This window comes from Lissotriton vulgaris, chromosome 2_1, assembly GCF_964263255.1.
Source record: "Lissotriton vulgaris chromosome 2_1, aLisVul1.2, whole genome shotgun sequence".
In the NCBI taxonomy this organism is placed as follows: Eukaryota; Metazoa; Chordata; class Amphibia; order Caudata; family Salamandridae; genus Lissotriton; species Lissotriton vulgaris.
The window spans coordinates 90,101,827-90,125,410 of NC_141687.1; positions in this window are offsets into that span (position 1 = coordinate 90,101,827).

Sequence of the window (23,584 nt, forward strand, 5' to 3'; positions counted from 1 at the left end):
ATATCCATCAAACACCGTGTACGCCCTCCATAAAGCTAAGGCATTACACAGCCACTCATGGACCTTTATCAAACCCCCTGAAAGACCTCCAGCAAGCTAAGGCATTTCACAGCCACTCAGTGGACCTTCATCAAACCCCATGAAACACCTCCAGCAAGCTAAGGCATTGCACAGTCACTCAGTGGACCTCCATCAAACCCCATGGAGGACCTCCAGCAAGCTAAGGCATTGCACAGCCACTCAGTGGACCTTCATCAAACCCCATGAAAGACCTCCAGCAAGCTAAGGCATTTCACAGCCACTCAGTGGACCTTCATCAAACCCCATGAAAGACCTCCAGCAAGCTAAGGCATTACACAGCCACTCAGTGGACCTTCATCAAACCCCATGAAAGACCTCCAGCAAGCTAAGGCGTTGCACAGTCACTCAGTGGACCTCCATCAAACCCCATGAAAGACCTCCAGCAAGCTAAGGCATTGCACAGTCACTCAGTGGACCTCCATCAAACCCCATGAAAGACCTCCAGAAGCTAAGGCATTGCACAGTCACTCAGTGGACCTCCATCAAACCCCATGAAAGACCTCCAGAAGCTAAGGCATTGCACAGTCACCCAGTGGACCCCCATCAAACCTAATGACAGCTTTCCAATGAGCTATGGCATTGCACAGTTAGTAACCCACCGGAACTCCATCAAACCTAATAAAACCCCCAGGGAGCTAGACATCGCATAGTCACTCAGTGGACCTCCATCAAACCTAATAAAAGCCCTCCAGCGAGTTAGGGCATTGCACGGTCCCTGAGTCCATCAAAATAAGTGTATTCCCGCCCACAGAAACACTGCAAAGGAGAGCTGCAGTACACATCTGGACTTCTACACCCGCCACTGATCATAGACACACACAACAGATCTTATGCTTTTTCTGAGGCACCTGTCCATCATTCGCACTGATAGCACCTCAATCTGCAACGTGTTAATCGAAAACAACCATGTTATAAACAATACTTACATACACTCTCTTAAGGGGTGAAAATTACAAACGCGCATTCTTGTTTCGTATTAAATGGGGTCATGCTAATATCTACATTTTCCCTTCAATCGACGGTGGAGTTTGCAGGTGAATATACTCTGATAGTCAACTAGTTTAGTATTCTTCTATGGAATTTTATCTATGTAAGAAGTATTAACATCCCACGTATCATCTTCAACACTTAAGAATCTGTTTTTACTACAATACTGCTAGTTTGTTTGATTATGCGGGCCAAGGTTGCCACCTACTGGACATACGTGAAAATGGTGTCTTTAAATTGAGGAAACATTGAGCAAAGAACTAGGATTGGCTATGGACTCACAGCGCCGTTGGAGGAGTTTGGGAAGCTTTATGTCCGGATCTTGAAATTCCAGTTTTCTCGTAATTTGAGCTGGATCATTGTTAGTGCGGAGGTGGGGATGGTATTGGCAGCTTACATGCACATGTTTGGTTGGATGTGTTGCAATGATTGGTGTTGTTTGGTATGAATGTAGTGCGAGTTTTTTTTAGCACATTTAATATAGCGCATACTCGACCAGAAGGTATTGGAGCGCTTTACATGAGCACCAGTTACGTTCTTCACCCGTTGAGGTACTTGTCATTGGACAGGGTTCCTATGAACGCTGTCCGGTTTTAAATAGGTTTTTTAGGGAACTGAGATATGGATGACCAGACCTGTGGAGCAAAAAAACGGGACAGGTCAGACATACGAATAGGATTAAAGACCTTACTTACAACTGGAATTTCCAGAATAAAAAAAAAAATGTTTTTATTTGTATTTTGCTAGAAACCAAAACGAAAAGAAACCATGACAAAATTGGTTTCAGTCATGCAGAAACATACATATACCGCAGCCAGAAACCTTAGACAGTGGATCGATGACTGCGCCAACACCCTCGCCCCGCTCAAGAAACCCTCCAACAGCCATGCCAACAAGAGAGCCACCTGGTTCACCGACGAGCTCCAGACCTCGAAACGCGCATGCCGGAAACTGGAGAAGACATGGCTCCACGAACGCACACCGGACAACCACGCAGCCCACAAGGACGCCACCCTCAGACACCACCACCTCATCAGATTAGCCAATAGATCCTCCTTTAAAGACCGCTTGGATAACAACACACACAACAGCAAAGAGCTCTTCAGCATTGTCATGTCGCCTCGCCTGATCCTGGCGTTGGTACAGGGCAGGGGGAGGAGGAAGGGAGGAGCCGGGGGCGGAAAAAGAAAAAGGCAGTATGGCGATCGCACCGGGAGAATGAAGCAGTGTTATACCGAGCTCCCATGTGCGAGTCTTCCTTGGGGGCAAAACGTTATACTGGCGACTAGGGTAGGATCCTGGTGACCCACCGCTTCTGCCCCCCTCGCTGCAGCGTCATTTGGTGAGCGCGCAGCTGAAGACCGGCTCATCCAGCGCGCCAATGTGGAAAAAAAGCGCGAGACGCGATCGGAATCACGTAGAAGGCAGCGCGCTGCTCGAGCGCCGCGTCAAGGGACTGGAGCCACGCCAAAGGGTGAGTCCAAATCAGCGACTGCCCTCATGAGAAGCAGCAGAAGAGACTCAAACAAATGCCAGAGATAAAGACCTACGTCCTTCCCGGCGGCCATCTTTGAGTCAGGCACCATGCATAGAATAACATTAGCTCCTACCACGGCGGCCATTTTGAAGTCAGGCAGTCATAGAAAACCTCATACAAACCTGCAAATTCCTGCAAATAAAGCCTTGCATGGCCAGTTGAGCCTGTATCCTCGCTCAAAATGTCAGTAGAAGCCGACACTTCACGTGCATCTGCCACAGGATCCACCCAGCAAGTCCCGCAACCGCATCCAATGCTGCTGGGAGTGTCATACCTGCGCCCGCCAGAGCCTCTAGAGTTGACGTCTGGGAACAGCACGGGGCCTAAATGGAAGAGTTGGGCTGAAGATTTCGAGGATTTCATGACGGGGTCTCAAGTGCAAGACTCTAAGCAGAAGCTGAAAGCTCTGCGAAACTTGATAGAAAAAGACATTGCACAGATCATTAAAGAATTGCCTGCTGCCAATGCCACCTCATATGAAGATGTGAAAGGAGCTCTAGATCGGAAGTTCCTTCACAAACGAAACTTAGAGCGGTATACGTTTAACCTTGCTTCGCTAGAAAAGGACGCGTCAATGTGTGACTGGACTGCTCGCATTCGGCGCCTAGCCCGATATTGTGAGTTCGACACTTTCAACACCGAAGATGCGCTTCGACTGCGCATTATTGAAGGGTGCCAGTCAGTATCACTACGCCACCGATTGTTAAAGAAACACTATACGCTTGAAGAAATAGAGGAACTCACTCGTATTAATGATCAAGCAGAAGACCACGCCAAGAAGATGGAAGCCAGCAAATCTGAAAAAAAGGAACAAGCCTTCCGAATACAGTCTCACACAGACTCGAAGCGCTGCTCCGACCGCCGCAAGTCTGGAAGACCGACGCAGGCCCTCCATGCGACCTCCTCGCGCAACGGAACCCGAAGCAGTCAGGCAAGCCGACCAGCCTCAAAATGCTACAGATGCGGCCAGGAATACCCACACTCAGGACAGTGTCCCGCCATAGGACAACAGTGTCACCGCTGTGGAAGAGAAAATCATTTCGAAGTGGCCTGTCAAACGCGACGGTCGGAAATCAAGACATCCAAGTGAAGCTCAGAAACCCGCCACCATGCAAGAGCAGTACGGGGAAGGAAAAGCCGCTCATCCAGCTCATCAAGGTCGAGCGTACAGTCAGTCAGCTCATACAGATCCCGGAGGTCGACGTCCTGGGAATCATCGTCTCACACACCTGTCTCGCAAGATAGCGACGAATATGTGTGCATGGTGTCAGATCCCGACAGACTAAAGAAATACCCAAAATTGAACATTGAAATAGGGAGCCACCCCGCCAACTTCATACTAGATTCAGTAGCGTCCCTGAACTACATCTGCGCCATGGAATATCTAAGCATGAAACCCCAGCCAAAACTGGAACCAGCCGCTGTCGGAGTCTACACCTGGATGTCCAGGAAACCCCTACAATGCCTGGGACATTTCCGCACGACTCTGACCCATAAGGACCGACAGATACAAGCCTACATCCATGTGATTGAGGGTCCTGACGCGGCGGATTGCCTTCTCAGTTTACCGACAGCAGAACGCCTCAAACTTGTCGAGCTTTTATACACAGTGGATGACTCCCCGGACATTGTCAACAAGTTTCCAAATCTCTTCAAAGGTCTTGGGAAGCTTAACCAGTTCAAAGTCAAACTACACATCAACGAGCAAATATCATCAATAGTGCAGCACCACAGGAAGGTGCCATTTCACCTGCAACAGGCAGTGGATGACGAGCTACAGGACCTGCTGAGGACAGATATCAGTGAACGATCCACAGGGCCCACTCCCTGGTAGTGCCCAAGAAAGGACAAGACAACAAAGTACGCCTGTGTGTGGACATGCGTGCCCTGAATACAGCCATTGAGAGGGAACGACACCCCGGACTCCTCATCAGTGATATGATTGCACGTCTCAATGGAGCAACTGTCTTTTCGAAGCTAGATCTCAACAAGGGATACCACCAGCTAGAACTACATGAGAAATCCCGCTACATTACCACCTTTACCACTCATCAGGCCTGTTCCGCTTTAAGCGCTTAAACTTCGGAATATCTTCAGCCGCTGAGATCTTACAAGTAGCCATCGGCGGGTAATCCAGGGCATCCCAAACGCTTTCAATTATAGTGACGATATCCTGGTCTTTGGGGAAAATCAAGCGGAACATGACAAAACCTTGGACTGAGTGTGCCTCGCCTTACTCAATGCTAACCTCACACTCAACCCGGATAAATGTGAATTCCACAAGTCTACACTAAAATTCTATGGACATATCTTTTCCAAAGATGGCATGAAACCATACCCTGAGAAAGTGTCTGCCCTTGCGGACACTCCACAGCCAAAGGACATCAGTGACCTCAGCTCTTTCCTGGGGATGGCAAGTTATTGTGCCCGCTACATTAATGACTATGCTACCATCAGCTACCTGCTAAGAGAACTCACTCGCCAAGGTCAGCAATTCCTGTGGTCACCTGCGTGTGAACATGCGTTCAATAAAATCAAGAAGGCAGTGAGCACCGCTATCAACTTAGCATACTTCGACACCAAAAGAAAGACTGAAATCACTGTGAACGCCAGTCCTGTAGGCCTGGGCGCCATACTGGCACAATACAACAATGAAGCAGACCAAAGTCATGTTGTCGCCTATGCCAGTCGCATACGGAGAAGGCTTACTCGCAGCCTGAGAAAGAGAGCCTCGCGGTTGTGTGGGCCTGTGAACACTTTCACCTGCTCGTATATGGGAAGCATTTCGCACTCATCACGGACCACCAAGCTCTTATCACTATCTTTGGCAACCCACGGGCGAAGATGCTCCCACGGATAGAAAGATGGGGTCTGCTTTTGCAAGACTATGTTTACACTATCGTCCACAAACCCGGGAAAGCGGAAAACCCAGCGGCCTACATGTCCGGCACCCACAGGCTCACACACTAGAACAATGCTCTGCAGCGGAGGAATACATCCACTTCATCATTGACAATGCATGCCCTCCTGCAGTGCCACAGGAGGCCATTCATGAAGCATCTGCTCAAGATTCCACCATTCAAGCCATCATGGCCCGGATACGCACCAACTCATGGAGACACCTGGACAACAGTCACCAGGACACAACCGTCGACACTCAAGAACTTGTAGCATTCAAACATGTCCAAGAAGAACTATCAATCAGCATGGATGGTCTATTACAGAGAGGGGTGAGGATAGTCATTCCTCAGCGATTGCGACAGGGAGTCATCAACTTAGCCCACGAAGGGCATAGAGGAGTCTTAGCCACCAAGAAAGCACTCCGGGAACGCGTCTGGTTCCCATCACTTGATTAAATGGTGGAGGCCACACTCAAGGACTGCGCCTCATAGCAGTTAGTGGGTCGAGACGAACCACCGGCCCCATTGCAGATGTCTGAACTACCAGAGGGGGTGTGGCAACAAGTTGTTATTGACTTCTTTGGTCCGCTAAAATCAGGCAAATATATCATTGTCATTATGGATGAATACTCTCGCTTTCCCATTGCTGTCATCCCTGTCATCGATGAAACGTTTGCAGCATGGGAAATCCCCATAGTGGTGAAAACAGATAACTGGCCACCATTCAACGGCCATGAATTTGCTGAGTTTGCAAAACATCTCAACTTTAAACATCGGAAGATCACCCCCTTATGGCCTCAAGCCAACGGAATGGTTGTACGATTTATGGGGACTCTCAAGAAGACTGTTCAGCAAGCAGAACTTGCACACCGCGACATTCAGCAAGTGTTAAACGAAGTGCTGCGAGCATACCGGACCACGCCGCACTGTACCACAAACCAATGCCCTGCCACCCTGATGCTTGGGCGAGTTCCCCGCACGCGGCTGCCCGCTGGGAACGCCGTCATGCAATCTCAAACCGTGACCACTGATCATGACACTCTGGGGAAACTTTATCAAGAAAAGAAGTCAAACATGAAAGGCTATGCTGACCAACGCAGACATGCATGACGGACGGACATTCATGAAGGGGACTGGGTACTGGTAAAACGCGACCGAAGAACAAAAGCAGACAGTCGCTACCTCGCACACCCATTGCAAGTCTCCAATCGGAAAGGGACTATGATCACAGCTGAGTCTGAAGGCAAACGGATAACACAGAACATATCCCACTTTAAAAGATGTCACCCCTCTGTCTACACTCGAGTCCAAGACTGTGGCTGAGGCACGGACTCGTCGAGTCAAGGAGGAAACAGTGATGGAGAGCGTCCCAGCTCAGTGATGCCTTAAGATGCAAGGGACCGCTAAGCTCCTGAACAGGCGCGAGCCAGCCGTCCACTGAGAACAACCAAGTGACCTGTTCGACTCATTGAAGAACTCTGAGAGACAGTAAGCACTATTGTACAAAAGGGGGAGGTGTCATGTCGCCTCGCCTGACCCTGGTGTTGGTACAGGGCAGGCGGAGGCGGAAGGGGAGGAGCCCGGGGCGGAAAAAGATAAAGGCAGTATGGTGATCGCACCGGGAGAATAAAGCAGTGTTATACCGAGTTCCCGTGTGCGAGTCTTCCTTGGGGGCAAAACGTTATAAGCATCGTAAAGGAACTCTCCAACCCCAGTGCCAACACCAACGACATCCCGCCCTCACAAGAACTGTGCGACTCACTAGCCATCTTCTTCCACCGCAAGATCGCTGACATCCACGACAGCTTCAACACCACGACCGCCCCGACTACGCCAGACTCCACCTCCCCTGTGAACACCACCAGCGCCAACCGTCTGACCTCCTGGTCCAACGTCAACGACAACGAGACATGCAAGGTCATGAACTCCATTCACTCAGGATCTCCGTCTGACCCGTGCCCACACCACTTATTCAACAAAGCAGACGCAGCCATCGCACCCCAACTATGGACGGTCATCAACATCTCCTTCAAAACAGCGACGTTCCCGAAAAGTTGAAAGCACGCCGAAATCAACGCCCTCCTCAAGAAGCCCAAAGCGGTTCCCAAGGACCTCAAGAACTTCCGGCCCATCCCCCTTCTCCCGTTCCCGGCAAAGGTCATCGAGAAAATCGTCAACATGCAACTGGCCTGCCACCTCGAAGACAACAGCATCTTGGACCCGTCCCAGTCCGGATTCAGACGAAACCACACCCCCGAGACAGCCCTCATCACCACCACAGACGATATCAGGCGCCAACTAGACAACGGCGAGACATCAGCCCTCATCCTCCGGGACCTGTCAGCCGCCTTCGACGCGGTCTGCCATCGCCCTCTAAAGACACGCCTCCTAGAAGCCGGAATCCAAGAGAAGGCTCTTGACTGGACCACGTCCTTCCTCTCCGGCAGAACCCAGAGCGTCCGCCTCCCACCCTTCCGATCCGAAGCCACCGACATCATCTGCGGCGTCCCCCAGGGCTCATCCCTCAGCCCAACGCTGTTCTACATGGCCCCCCTCGCACAAGTGGCCCGCCATCACAACCTCAACATCATCTCCTACGCTGACGGCACCCACCGACCATGCACGCAATCTAGGATTCATCCTCGACCCCTCCCTCTCCATGTCTAAGCAGGTCAATGTCGTCTCCTCCTCCTGCTACAACACCCTCCGCATGCTCCACAGGATCTACAAGTGGATCCCGACCGAAACAAGAAGAATGGTGACACAGGCCCTCGTCAGCATCAGACTGGACTACGGCAACGCACTCTACACAGGAATCCCAGCCAAACACCTACGACGACTACAACGCATCCAAAACGCCTCCGCCTGACTGATCGTCAACGTCCCCCGCCGCAGCCACATCAGCCCCCACCTGAGAGACCTACACTGGCTCCCCGTCGACAAGAGGATCACCTTCAAGCTCCTCACCCATGCACACAAAGCACTCCACAACGCCGGACCAGCCTACCTGAACAGCAGACTCAGCTACCACACCCCCACCCGTCATCTCCGCTCCACCAGCCTCGCCCTTGCAGCTGTCCCCAGCATCCAACGAACAACCTACGGTGGCAGATCCTTCTCCTACCTCGCCGCCAAGACCTGGAACACCCTCCCTACCCACATACAGCAGACCCAAGACCTACTCGCCTTCAGAAGACTCCTCAAGACCTGACTCTTCGAGCAGTAGCAGCACCCCCCCTCCCCTCAGCGCCTTGGGACCCTCACGGGTAAGTAGCGCGCTTTACAAGTACTCTGGTTGATTGATTGATTGATATACAGTCCATACATCATATAATTCCACATCACACCCTCTCAAGCCTTCGTGCACCTTCAAGTCCCACCCACTCACATTTCTCTGTTGTAATGTCCCATGTTTCCTCCCCGTCTGGAATGCGTAAAAACTGGAGAGCCATGACTTATTTTTAGAGTTAAAGGAGGGACCCTCAGAGGCCCGCTATCCATCACTCAGCCCCCCATCTAGGCCATAATAAGTCCTCCATTTGCCCCACACCTTGCAGAATTTCCTCAGGCACCCTCTTGCCTTATAGGTGACCCTTTCTGTCGCCATGTACATATCCAATCCTGCTTTCCACTCTCGGAGTTGGGGCGCAATTGCAGCCCCCCAAGATCGCGCTTCATCCCGTTATGCCACCACCAGGGCTAACTGAGTGAATATGAGCTGCGGTCGGCCCAAATCTACATCTCCGGGTATACCCAACAATATGAATTTAGGATCCAGTGGAAGTGTTGTGTCTAGAATCTTGCTCAATTCCCCCAAAACCTTCCCCCAATATGTGTGTATGTCGGTGCAGTCCCAGATGACATGATCGAAATCTCCCTGTTCATAGCCACATCTCTGGCAACTAGGGTCGCTAGCACGGCCCATTCGTTGAAGTTTGGCCCTATCATAGCAGACCCTGTGGAGTATTTTAAGTTGGATGAGGAGGAGACGGGATTTAATAGCCACCTCTCAATGGTGCATCAGGGCTGCTTCCCAGTCTATGTTTTCGAGTGCGCCCAAATTAAGCTCCCAGGTCTCCTTTGGCCTGTCTTGAATATGATGGGAGAGAGTGGGGGTTTGTGGTTCTGGGGGAGTTGAGGTGCGTGCATGTGCGTGCGTGCGTGCGTAATATATCCCCACATTTACAAGCTATGGCTACATAACATTAGCTACGGCATCACCAGTGGAGGAGTGTGGCTCACTGATTAGAGCGGCAGACCCTGATGCAGAGGTCTGGCCCAGGACCAAGGTTCAATTCCCGACGCGGCAGGGTCCTGAGCCCAAAAATGTCCACTGACTCGATAATTCTCGCCTCGGTGCCTACTCTAATCATGGGGTCCCAAGCTGCAACTCTGGGCAATAGCTTGCTTAATCTCCACTACGGCGGCCCACCCGCTGCGGGATGCCTGGCTTTCACCTTGGGGATGCCCAGTAAGGGTTATCTCACAGGGAAAAAGCCAGGACGGGTTCCCAAGGCAAGCGCCTTGATGCCTTCGGGTGATACGTGCGCTATATAAGTCGCAATACATTTACATTTACACCTTTGCCCGCACTCGGTCTCCGTCTTCTGCAGACTGTTTGCACCCTATCTCCTTCTCTGCTGCTTAAAACAGGCAAGTTACCTAACGAGCGCCCACCTTTCACTTCTCCTTTACAGGTTGACTTGACCTTGTCCCAAAACCGGGACATATATTTCAAATTGAGAAAAACGTTGGGACACCGGGACAGTACTCGGAAAACCGGGACTGTCTGGAGAAATCTGGAACGTCTGGTCACCCTAAACTGAGCGTGAGTTATGTTATGTTATTTTATTAGATCTTGTATAGCACACGGCTGTCCCAGCAAAGGGGCGTCCCCACGCTTTCAACAACAGAGACTAATCCTGGGTGCCACAGCTGAGGGACTCTAATACAGAAAAGATGGCAGAACAACTATTGTGATGGAAAGAGATAGGTTTTAATAGCTCTCCTGAAATCCGACAAACCCTCCAGGCCACGAATCTGGACTGGCAGTGAGTTCCATAGTTTGGCCGCCAAGCAACGGAAGGAATGTCCTCCTGCTCGACAGCGCTTCACACGGGGAACCGCGACCAGATGTTGCCCGAAGGAGCGCAAAGCTCGAGATGGAACATACAGGGTCAACAGATTGCAAAGCAGCATGGGCGCAGCAAGTTTCAGTATCTTAAAGGAAAGACATAGAGTTTTAAACTTGATACGCTCCGCCATAGGAAGCCAATGGAGTTTCCGAAAGTTGTCAGTAATGGAACAGAACCAAGGGAGCCCCAACAAGGTTCTAGCCGCCACGTTTTGGATACGCTGCAATTGAGCAATCTCAGCTTGATTGGCCCCCAAAAGCAGGGAGCTAGCATAGTCCAGTCGAGATAAAATAGTTGACTGGACTATCAGCTGAAGCGTTGAGGGTTCAAAAAACTTTAGAAGAGGTTTAAGACCTTGCAAAAGACCAAAACATGTACTGGCAACTTTTTTAGTATGGATCCGAAAGCTGAGGGAGGAGTCCATCCACACCCCCAAGTTCTTAACCTCCTCCTTAGGTTCGGGAGTCTGGCCTAAAGCCGTCGGCCACCAATGTTCACCCCACAGGCTTGCATTCTCAGTTTTACTTGCATTTAACTGTAAGTAGTTGGTAGTCATCCATTTCGCTACGGCCGTCAGGTGGTCTCTGAACCCAGAAGCGTTCAGGGTGGAACCTTCTATCAATGCCACCACCAGCTGCGTGTCGTCCGCATATGAGATGATGGAAAGGTCCCACTGCCTGGCGACCGCAGCCAATGGCTGGACATACAAGTTGAATATTGTAGAGCTCAGAGCCGAGCCTTGCGGCACCCCCTGTTCGATGGAATGCGCCTGCAATATAAAAGGGGAAGCAGTGACTCGAAAAGATCTTCCGGACAGAAAGGATCTGAACCATTCCAAAGTCAGGCCCGTAATACCTGCTTCCTCTAGTCTTTGTATCAGTATGCCACGTGAGACTGTGTCAAAGGTGGCACTGAGATCCAACAGGATCAGTGCGCCGTCTGACCCGCATCAAGAATGGTCCGCAGATGCTCAGTCATGGCCAGGAGAGCAGTCTCTGTACTGTGGCCGGATCTGAAGCCATTTTGCGACATATCCAGAATGTTATTGGACTGTAAAAAGTTAGTTAGTGTGGTGTTAACATGTGACTCTGCCACTTTCGCCACCCAAGTAAGGAGAGATATGGGCCTAAAGTTTTCAGGCTTGGCCGGGTCCAACACTGGTTTCTTAAGGATGGGGGACACCCAAGCCTGTTTCCACCATGTCGGCACCATGGCTGAGGAAAAGGAAGAGTTAATTCTCTGGCAAAGAGGGGCTAGGAAAAGCGAAAGAGACTCTATAAAATGAGCAGGCTTTAAAGGGTCAGCTGGGGAGCCTGATTTAATGTTTGTGCTTAACCTAATCAGCTCCTCTTGAGAAATCTCAGGGATAACCATGAGACTGGAACTGAGGCCTGGCCTTGAGGGAATCGGTCTGACAGGAGAGTTCATAGAAGGAAAGGACCTATAAATAGCACATACTTTTTCTACGATAAAGTAGGCCAATTCTTCATACTCCAATTCCGATGTAATTTTAGGCGCCGTATTTTTCCTAACTCTAAGGTATTTTAAAATCTTGGAGATACATTTAGCAGAATTAGGGCTGAGCTTAATCTCATTGGTGTAATAGGCCGCCCAAGCTTTACAGACAGCTCTATGATAAGATTTAAGTTTGGCCAAGTACTGTGCTTTTATTCTGGGGTCATACTCTTTCCACCATAGGTAAAACTGAAGGTTTCCTAAAGGGGGGTTTTGAATGATAAAAGGAAAGGATTCATCCTTTTGTAAGAAACCCCTCACTCACCAACCTAGTGGTGACATGCTTCATCATCGGGGTCCACCCTGGTGGCCTAGCGTCACCAGGGTGTGCTTCAACACCTGAAGTACAGTGGAGCAGGTTGTGAATGTAGGTGCAAAAAAGGCATGTTAAAAATTGTCCTGGTTTAACTTATAAAAATGTGAATTTTATTTTAAAGCAACTGGACAATGTTAAAAAGGGGTGGCGAGATACTGGGAGGGAAGTTACGACCAAAGTATCTCTATATGTGTATTGGTGGGTTGGTCAACATGTTTCTACCATAAGGGTGAGTACCCGGTATTCATCAGGACCATGAACAAGGAGATGGATGGTATGGGCCCACTAAAAGACACACCCTATCCTAAATCCTCGTGTACCTATTGGCAAAATCGCCAATGGTAAGATGCTCGATCAAAAATGGATGAGCATGAGTAATAAAAAGCAAAAGACCTGTGGAGAAGAGAGAAAGTAAACAGTTGTCAGGCCTGATCATTCTTACTTGCCTGAGGGCAAGGGTTGCACACTCTATGATGAATTGTTTCGGCGTGCGGTGGTTCCAGGTGGCGTCTTCCAAGGTTTTCTTGAGAACATTTATGGTTGCATCTTGCGGTATGTTGGTATAGAGGCTTTCGATATCAAAGCTCACAAGGATGGTGTCTTCCTCCATTTTGATGTTCTCTAAGAGTACCAGTAGGCTGTTGGTGTCCTTCAGGTATGTAGACTTTCCCTGTACTATGGTTTTGGAAAGAAATCGCAGAATCTGGATAGGGGTTCTATTAGTGAACCTATGCCTGATACGATCGGTCTGCCAGGGGGAGTAATTTTGCCTTTGTGCATTTTTGGAACCACATAAAAATATGGGATTTTGCCTTCAGTTTTGCTCAAATAGTCTGCTTCTTGTTTTGAGATGTGGCCTGCGGCTTCTGCTGTTTCCACCAAGTTTATGATTTCAATGCGTAGGTCTTCTGTCGGGTCCGATTGGAGTGGTTGGTAGTTCCTGGCATCTCCTAGTAGGCGTCTACATTCTGCATTGTAATCTGATTTGTCCTGGTTTGATTACTATGGTGTCGTCTGGCATTTTACCGCGAACCATTGCTATACCGAGGCTGGCACTCACCACGCCCCTCGGCTGTTAGCGGATCCGTCTCTCACTACCAGTGCATATTCCATATTATTACAGAATATGTTCCACTGCTTGATGAGCCTACCCCCTGCCCGCCGAAGCATTTGACAGCACTAAAAGAAGTAAGCCAAGTAAGTCATGCAGTACTTGTGTGCCTCTCTATGTTACATGTTTGTTAGTCCTTGTGTGTTATTTATATATACGGGCAAACTTTGCACTCCGATTTTCCTGACCACCATAGTTGGGTGAACAGAATGAGATATCGCGCCGCTTTTTGTATTAACAAGAATGAGTGGGATTGCGATAAAAATAATGCATGCGATAGAGCACGCACCTATTGATAAGCATACCTGTCCTGGCACTACAATAAGCCCCCCACGGACACCTGATTACCATGATTTTGATCACAAGAAGCTTTCCTAATTACAGTGGCATGAAGTATGAAAGCACAGAGACACAGCACGACGTAACAGGCTAGTAAGAATGATCAGGCCTGACAACTGTTTACTTTCTCTCTTCTCCACAGTTCTTTTGCTTTTTATTACTCATGCTCATCCATTTTTGATCGAGCATCTTACCATTGGCGATTTTGCCAATAGGTACACGAGGATTTAGGATAGGGTGTGCCTTTTAGGGGGCCCATACCGTCCATCTCCTTGTTCATGGTCCTGAGGAATACCAGGTACTCACCCTTATGGTAGAAACATGTTGACCAACCCACCAATACACATATAGAGATACTTTGGTCATAACTTCCCTCCCAGTATCTCGCCACCCCTTTTTAACATTGTCCAGTTGCTTTAAAATAAAATTCACATTTTTATAAGTTAAACCAGGACAATTTTTAACATTCCTTTTTTTACACCTAAATTCACAACCTGCTCCACTGTACTTCAGGTGTTGAAGCACACCCTGGTGACGCTAGGCCACCAGGGTGGACCCCGATGATGAAGCATGTCACCACTAGGTTGGTGAGTGAGGGGTTTCTTACAAAAGGATGAATCCTTTCCTTTTATCATTCAAAACCCCCCTTTAGGAAACCTTCAGTTTTACCTCTGGTGGTACTCCTCTCTTTGTTTTACTCAGTCCTTGACCAGGGGAATAGGAGTATTCTCCGTTCACCCCGGGTGAACACCATCCCTTGCTCTCCCCCCTGTTTTCAAGCGTCATACTCTTTCCTCCATGCATGTTCTGTTCTTTTGCAAGCCTTCCTCAACATAGACAAAGCTCGTTATACCAAGGACTAGACTCCTGGGTGCGACCCTTGCACCAGCGCGCCAGAATACGTAAGGCCTTTTGTTTGAGTGAAGAATATCCCTTTAAACAAGATAAGATGTTTGGTAGGATTTGATTTACTATGATTTGTTGCTAAAGACATATACATAATTCTTTATGAAGTGTAGTGCTGTTGTGAGGTCCAATTATGCGGTGCTTCTGAGCCGTATTAGATGTGAATGGATTCTTCTGACTATTGTCTCCAGATACGTCCGCAGGACACCAAGGAGGCTATTCACAATAGTAACTTACAATTGTGAGCAATTTCCTCAAGTAATTTACTCTTATACTTTGGAGTAACTTTACTACTTTGAGAAATTAATAAAATCAGAGTGTAAAGTTACTCAGAAGTGTACATTTACATGTCTCCACCACCTGAAAGAAGGAGTGGGGCGAAATTCACAGGTGTAAATTACTGTTGCCAAAAAGTAACAGTAGTAAGTCCATCACCACACATGTGCAACCACTGATACTGAAATAGCCTACCATAGAAAATAATGGCGATAGTGGCTTAAAACAAAACCATAGGAAAGAATTTATTAAGATTTAAATGATTTAAAATTGTTAAAATATAAATACATTTAATCTAATGTTAAGGAAATCTAAGAAAAAATAAAACATGTTATTTGATTATAAAATATTTTAAGAAATGTTTTTGAATTAAAAAACGTAACATTACATTTTAATAGAATATATTACTTTAAAGTTAATGATATCAATCTTTTAATCATTTTAAATGCTTTTAATTACATTTTGTAATATTTATTTATTTATTTGCAGGTTTATAACGCGCTAGGATCACCTCCCAAAGGAGTATCTCCGCGCCTTTGGCAACCTTCCAACACATAAACAGTGGGTATATAAAATTTACACTAGTTTTGGAATAAAAAAGTTTTAAACTGTTTTCTGAACGGGAGATACTCCTTGCAAAGTCTCAAGGAAAGTGGGAGGCTGTTCCACAGCGTTGGGCCAGCAATTGAGAGGGCTCTACCACCCTGTCTAGCCTTTTTTGCTCTCGGAACCTGCAACAGAGCTTGTTCACTAGATCTCAAGGATCTCAAAGGTTTATAGGGGAAGAATCTGTTAGACAAATACACAGGGCCTTTCTTCTGGAGACACTTGTATATAATGCAACAAGTCTTGTACTTCACCCTTTGCTTGATGGGAAGCCAATGCAGGGTGTTCAGGAGGGGTTTGGAGGGGGTGCGAGGGGGCTGATTTAGAACAAGACGGGCCGCGGTATTTTGGACTACCTGCAATCTGGCAGTTACTCCCTCATTTGCTGATAGAAGCAACCCATTGCAATAGTCTAAGCGACTCAACACTAAGGCCTGCACTAACGTCCTCCTGGTTGAGTTAGGGAGCAAGGGAAAATCTTTCCTCAGCATTCCGATGACATGGAAGCAGGACCCCACCACTTGCTTGCCATGTTGCTTCAGGGACAGCTCCTGGTCCAGACGCACACCGAGATTTTTAACCACCTGCTTGGGCTCTGGGACTGGGCCAAGATCTTGCGGCCACCAGTCGGGGGACCACAGGAGTTTGGCCTCACCGAACAGCATCACCTCCGTTTTTGCAACATTGCATTGCAGGAAGTTAGATGCCATCCAGTGGGCCACTGCCTTCATCCCCTGGGAAAAGGAGTTCCTGACCTCATCCGTAAAGTATTTAAAAGGAAAGAGGAGTTGGGTGTCATCCACATATGACACAGGGATAAACCCATGGGACGTCATGATGTTCGCTAGGGGGGCCACATAGATATTAAAAAGAGTGGGGCTCAAACAAGAGCCCTGTGGCACCCCCTTCGAGATCCCCAACTCCTCTGACCGATAGGCACCCAAGGTGACTGTTTGGGTGCGATCTGTCAGGAAACTCCTCAACCACGCTAGAGCCCCACCTTCCAGGCCGATGTTAATAAGCCTGGTGGTCATGATGTCATATGACACGGTGTCAAACGCCGCAGACAGATCCAACAGAACCAGGATAACAGAATGACCTTTATCCTGGAACATGTGTAGATCGTCTGCGACTGACAGCAAGGTGGTCTCGGTGCTATGTCTCGGCCTGAAACCCGACTGGGATGGATCCAGTCCATTTGTCTCCTCAATGTATCTAGACAAATGCCTATTAACAAATTTCTCTATCACTTTACCCATATAAACATCAGCAAAATAACTTATTTATGTAAATTAAAGATTTAATTCAAAATTAAATTAATAGTGCATTCGCGTGCTTTACCCTTTGGGCCACTGCGAGTATCTTGAATTTTTTCTTCTTGAGAAAAAATTAGAGAGTGCAAGGTCTAAGATACGATGAAGGCATCTGTCCTTCGGCAACAGGAAATAACAGGTTTCCATTTCCAATACCGGGACCCTCTCAATGGCTCCTTCGTCCATAAGAGCATGGACTTCCTTCTGTAAAATGGACAAGTGGTCCTCCGACAGTGGCACTGCTATAAGTGATATATGCAGCAGAGTTGAATGGAATGGTACTGCACATTCTTTTTTTTTATTTTTATTTTTTTTTATTAAAATTTTAAAACATAAACAGTAAAGAAACAAGGCAATACAATCATTCAAATGGGGAAGCGTCCTGTGAGGGAGGAAAGCATACAATTTTAATACGATCAACAACAGTACGGGATGGGGGAAAGTGAGGGGAATTGCAAGTCAGGAGGCATTTTAGCTGAAACAGCAGTAGGAATGTCGGGTCAGGGGGAACATGTGCGAAGGGAGGTGTACATATTTCTCCTCGGTAGGAGTTTATTTATTTATTTATTTTTTGCACTTGTACTGCGCAACGGCTACCCAAAAAAGGTTTCCCCGCGCCAGGATACTCCCCAGTAGCAGAGCGCGCTATAAAATGGTTTATAATAATAATAATAATAATAATAATCTTTGCTGTTTACAGATGGAAAGGGTCTTATTTATCGAATAACCAAGTTTTTAGCAACTTTCGGAAACTGGGATAGTTAGGTTCATTTCTCAGTGAAATGGGGAGAGAATTCCAGTGGGACGGGCCTAAGTAGGCAAAAGATTTTCCTCCTATGCGAGTGCGCTTAAATTTAGGGATACTAAAGCGACCCTGAGTGGCTGATCTGAGGTTCCTGGATGGGGTATAGCTATTTGCCAGTGAACAGAGGTACTTCGGAGCTATGTTGGCTTTTATTTTATACATATAAGTGAGTGCTTTAAATTTCACTCGATTCTCAATGTTAAGCCAATGAAGTTTACGTCGGAATGCAGGAACTGATTCCCTTTTTGGTACCTTACATAGTAATCTTACTGCCGCATTTTGGGCCATCTGTAGACGATGGAGGTTGGCCTTATTTGATCCTAGGTAAAGGACATTTCCGTAATCTAAGCGGGATGTTATTAAGGCATTCACCACCGTTTTTTTCGTTGATTCCGGGAGCATCCAGCAGATTTTCTCAGCCACCGTATGATAGAAAAACAGGTGGCTGCCACTCTAATTGATTGTGCATGCATGCTCAATGTATCATCTAAGAGTACCCCTAGGTTACGAACTTGCCAAACTGGGTTTGGGAGGTTGCCCATTTTCTCTGGCCAATGTTGTTGGCTCCATAGATGTTTCTGTTTCCCTAAGATGACAACCTCTGTTTTTTCTCTGTTAAGTTTTTAAAAGTTTTCCTTCATCCAGGTTGCGATGTTGTTCAGTCCAGTTTTGAGCGTGGAGATGTCATTTATATTTTGAGCCGCCAATGAGAAAATAATTTGCGAATCATCGGCAAAGGAATATATTGTGAGTCCCGACTCTTCAACTAACTCAGCCAAAGGCTTAACATATAGGTTGAAGAGAAGAGGACTCAGGATAGATCCCTGTGGTACGCCGTGACTGAAAGAATGCTTTTCGGAACATGCATTTTGAGAGAAGACTTGAAATGTCCTATTAGAAAGAAAATCCTGGATCCATTTCAAAGCATCCCCACTAATTCCTATGTCGCTCAGAGTGTTTAAGAGCACTTTGTGTGAGATGGTATCGAAAGCAGCGCTCAAATCCAATAGGATGAGCGCTACTGTTTCTTCTCTATCCAATTTCTGGCGGATCGTCTCTGTCACGCCCAGGAGAGTGGTCTCCGTTGAGAAACCCGCCCTAAATCCGGATTGTGACTGATGAAGCAATTGGTGAGTATCCACATATTGTGTCAACTGAAAATGAATATGTTTTTCCAAAATTTTTGATAATATTGGAAGTAAGGAAATGGGATGATAGTTTTTCGTATCCGTTGTATCTGCGTTAGGTTTTTTCAGCAAGGGGTGAATCATGGCATGTTTCCAAAGTGAGGGGACTTTGGCCTCTTTAATTGACATGTTAAGTACCTGTGTTATATAGTAGGTATCACCGATGGGTTTAACTGCTTAAGAATGTTGGCTGGGATAGGGTCTCTTGGTGACCCAGATTTGATTGAGTTTAGTAGGTCTTCAACCGTGTTCATAGTTAATAGGGGCCAATCTTTTAGTTCATATTCGATCTTTCCTCGGTTGGGAGTCTTCATACTATCTGATGCAGCGACCTTTGGTCTTGGGGCTTCCGTTTCCTGTAGGATGATATCTTGATAGATACCTTCCACTTTATTTATGAAGAAGTTCGCTAGTTCTTCACATTTAGATTGTGACAGAGTAGGTGGTTTAGCTATTGCATCAGATTTTCACTGTGTTAAACAGTATTTTTGCACTGGCCCCAGACTTTCCCCCATTTTCGAGGCCTGCCACGTGCAACGTATACCGTCTTCTCTCTGAACATACACCAGTCCATATTTTCCTTCCATGCCAGAATATTGGGCTGCCTCTGGGATCCCCATAATTGCGCTATATCTCTCTTGGCAACCATATTTCCGAGGGTCACCCACTGGGTCTGCACCACATCATAGTCAGTTGGCTCCCAAACATTCAACAAGCATCTCCTAGCTTCAGGCAACAATACAACACCCGTGACCTCTTCCATAACTTCATGCACTCGATTCCAGAAACGCACAACCCCCGGGCACTTCCAGAGTATGTGGAGAAACGTGCCCAAGAAGCCGCACCCACGCCTACGCATCCAGTCCAAGGAATATCCCATGCTAACCAGGCGAGGACCAGTCACGTAGATCCGGTGAAGGATTTTGAGCTGCACAAACCGAAGACGGGCCGGAATTGCAACCTCCTTTTTCAGCCGACTGCCAGTCCTCGTCGTCCAACTCCAGACCATCGTTGGTCCAGGCCTCTCTGAGACGATGTAGGAGGTCAACCCTATTATTTATCAGTTTTTTGTAAATTAGCGAGATCGTACTGTCGGGGACATACCCATCCAGTACCCGATCTTCAAGTGGGGATGCCTCCGGGACAGTAGTACCCGATGGAAAAACCGATGCCAGTGCGTGCTGAATCTGCGCATAGCGGAAAAACTCTCTGTCACTCAAATCATACTCCACCTTCAACTCCTCAAAAGTCTTGACCCTGTCCTTGGTCCATACGTCATTCACCCTGCATATACCAATCACGTCCCACCTGTTGAAGCCTTTCGTCTTCCACAGGGAGCCCAGTCTCTCGGACGCGTAAAGTGAAGTCGCTCGTGTCAATCTATCCTTCCATCCCATTGCAGCATTTGCGCGATACCATACTTGCACCGCTATCTTGGTTGGACCCGTGAGCATCTTCTGGCAGATTTTGTATAGAGCGCCCTGTTGTAGCCCCCGCCAGGCAACAGCCACTTGTCCATTTCGAACGCGGGATTCGACGCGGGACCATACGTACCATGATTAATCGCTCCCAGCTGGGAGGCTCAATAGTAGCTCTTAATATCCGGGAGTGCGATTCCACCATCGTACCACGGGAGTGTCAATTTGGCAAGGGCAATACGGGCTCGCCCGCCCCATATCAGTTGTCTCTGTAGACTTTCCACCTCTCGAAAGTAGCTTGCTGGGATAGTGTCAAATGTATTCTGTAACGCATATAAGAACCGGGGTAGCGACATCATCTTGAATAATGCCATTCGTCCGAGAGGGGACAACGGAAGCTTGCGCCATGCCTCAACATCGGACCTTAGGCGTTGAAGCGGGGGTAGCAAGTTACGTTCATAGCGGACCACAGGATCTAGGGCGATAAAGACCCCCAGGTATTTAAACCCCACCTGCACCACCTTTATGGGGCACCCACGTGGCAAGAGAGTTGACCCACCCGAAAGGACATATACACAGGACTTCGACCAGTTAATTACGAGGCCGGAGTTTTTCCCAAAAGAATTTAATACATCAAATAACACTATAAGCGACTTCCGAGGCGACGTGAGATACAGCAGGATATCGTCCGCATAGAGTGACACTCGGTCCTCGAAGTCCGGGGTCCATCAAATACCCTTCATCGATGGCTCCCACCTCAGCCAGGCTGCCAAGGGTTCCAAAGTGAGGGCAAAAAGAAGCGGAGACAACGGGCATCCCTGGCGCGTACCCCTTCCGAGGGTAAACGAGCCAGAAACTCGAACATTCACGACCACCTGGGCCAATGGTTCCTCATACAGTAATTTCACCCAGCCGATAAAAACAGGGCCAAAACCAAACTTAGCAAGGGCTGCCCAGAGGTACGGCCACTCTAGCGTATCGAACGCCATTGTGGCGTCCAAAGAGGCCAAAATGGCCGGCTCACGTAATGACGCCGCCCTCGCGAGGTCGCCATGTAAGCGCCGAAGATTCAATGCTGTGTTACGGTGTGGAATGAAACCGGATTGATCTGGATGGATCAAGTGGCCAATGACGGTTATCAAGCGGTTTGCGAGCCCTTTTGCGAGGATCTTGGGCTCAGCGTTTAAGAGCGAAATGGGTCTGTACGATGCACAACGATCTTGCGGCTTCCCCTCCTTGTGAATCACGACAATAGATGCAAGTCGTTGATCAAGAGGGAGGGAACCCGCCTCTAGCGACTCTAAAAACATTGATCGAAGATACAGTGCTATTTTATCCGAGTGCAGCTTGTAGAGCTCAATGGGGAGTCCATTAGGGCCCATGGCCTTTCCCGACCACACAGAGCGGACAGCAGTCGCCACCTCCTGGACGGAGAGCGCTGCATCCATCAGTTCCCTGCCTAAATCCGATAAGCGGGGCAGTGCGATGTCTCGTAGAAGCAGATGAGAGTCCCGCTCAGGCCTGTCTGATACAGGGGAATTATACAGTTCGGAAGTATTCCGAAAAACACTCCACAATCTCAGTGGGGTCAGTTACTCTCACTCCATCCACTATCTCAATCAAAGGAACCACACGACTAGCCCTCTCCTTCTTGTCAAGCCAAGCAATCAACTTTCCCGCCTTATCACCCACATCATACAGACGTCCTTGCGGCTCTCTGCTCATCACTTTAGCGGCATCCGTCACCAGCGCTCTATAGTCAAGTTGGTTAAGGCTGAGGAGGTGGACCTTGTCCTGGGCAACACCAAATTCCAATTCCCTTTCTCAAGTCAAAGGACAACTGCCTCGTATTTACGTTTCTTAGCGCTATTGATTAATGATAGCGCCTGGCCACGGATAACAGTCTTGTAGGCTTCCCATAGTGAGACAGAAGATGACCCAGACCCCACATTTTCCATGAAGTATTGATCCAGTGATTTGACCAACTCTGCACGGATCTGTCGCGGAGATACCAAGGGTTAATCGGGGCTACCCGGCCCTCAGTTCCCTGCCTTGTTTCCATGACTAGCCATAAAGGAGAGTGGTCTGAAATACCCCTGGCCAAATGTCTGATCTCTCTGACAGAAGAGGCCTGTTTCGCGGGCATAAGTATGTAATCGAGTCTCGAGAGACCACCGTGAGCACCAGAGTGAAAGGTGCATTGCAACTGCCCCGGATGAAGCGGTCTCCAACAATCTATTAATCCCAAAGTATCCAGGAAGCCACCCAGCTAGGACCGAGACTTCACGAGTTCTCCGGGGGGGTAGTGGTCGCTATTTCAAGGATACTACCGAATTAAAATCACCACCCACCACCAGGAAGCCTTCCGGGAGCCCCAGAATCACTCTCCCCAAGTCGGCAAAGGTCGTAGTCTGGAGGCCAGGCGGGACATAAACAGAAAGCAGGGTGATAACCTTCCCCTCCCATCTTCCAATAATGGCGGCATACCGCCCCCTATCATCAAGGATGATATCATCGACCTCCAGAGGGAGGGAACCCCTGACCAGGATACCCCCCCCCCCCTAGAGCCGGTAGTGAATCCAGAGTGCGCCAGAAGACGGTAGCCCCGTTGATTCATAGCATGGCATGTGTTTCCTATCAGGTGTCTCCTGCAGCAGCACAACATCAGGGGAGAGGCGTCTTAATAGTTGTAACACCACTCCACGTTTTATCCTGTCCCCCAACCCATTAACATTCCAACATAATAATTTCAATCCCCTACCCCCGTCCCAGGAATGATTGCTGCATCCACCCCACAACGAACGCAACATCCAAGTCCAGAAGTCTATCAATACATTGCCTTGAAATGAACCAAACATCAACAACTCCCCCCCCCCCTCCACCCTCCAACAAACTCCCAAAACCAGACCCACCACCCTGCACCTCTGCGTTAGACTCAAAAGCCACCCCAACTTGCAGTGTGCCTGTCACCCTAACATATAACTAATCTACGAGAAGAAACCCCAGAGGAGGAAGAGACCCCCCCCGCCACCCCTGGGTAACCACCTCTATCAAAGCAAGTTTAAGAATCATCAAACCACAGCTGGAAGGTCTATATGTAGTCCAGAGAACCAAGTCTGTTTCTCATTCCTGCTCCAACGGGCCACCTTCAG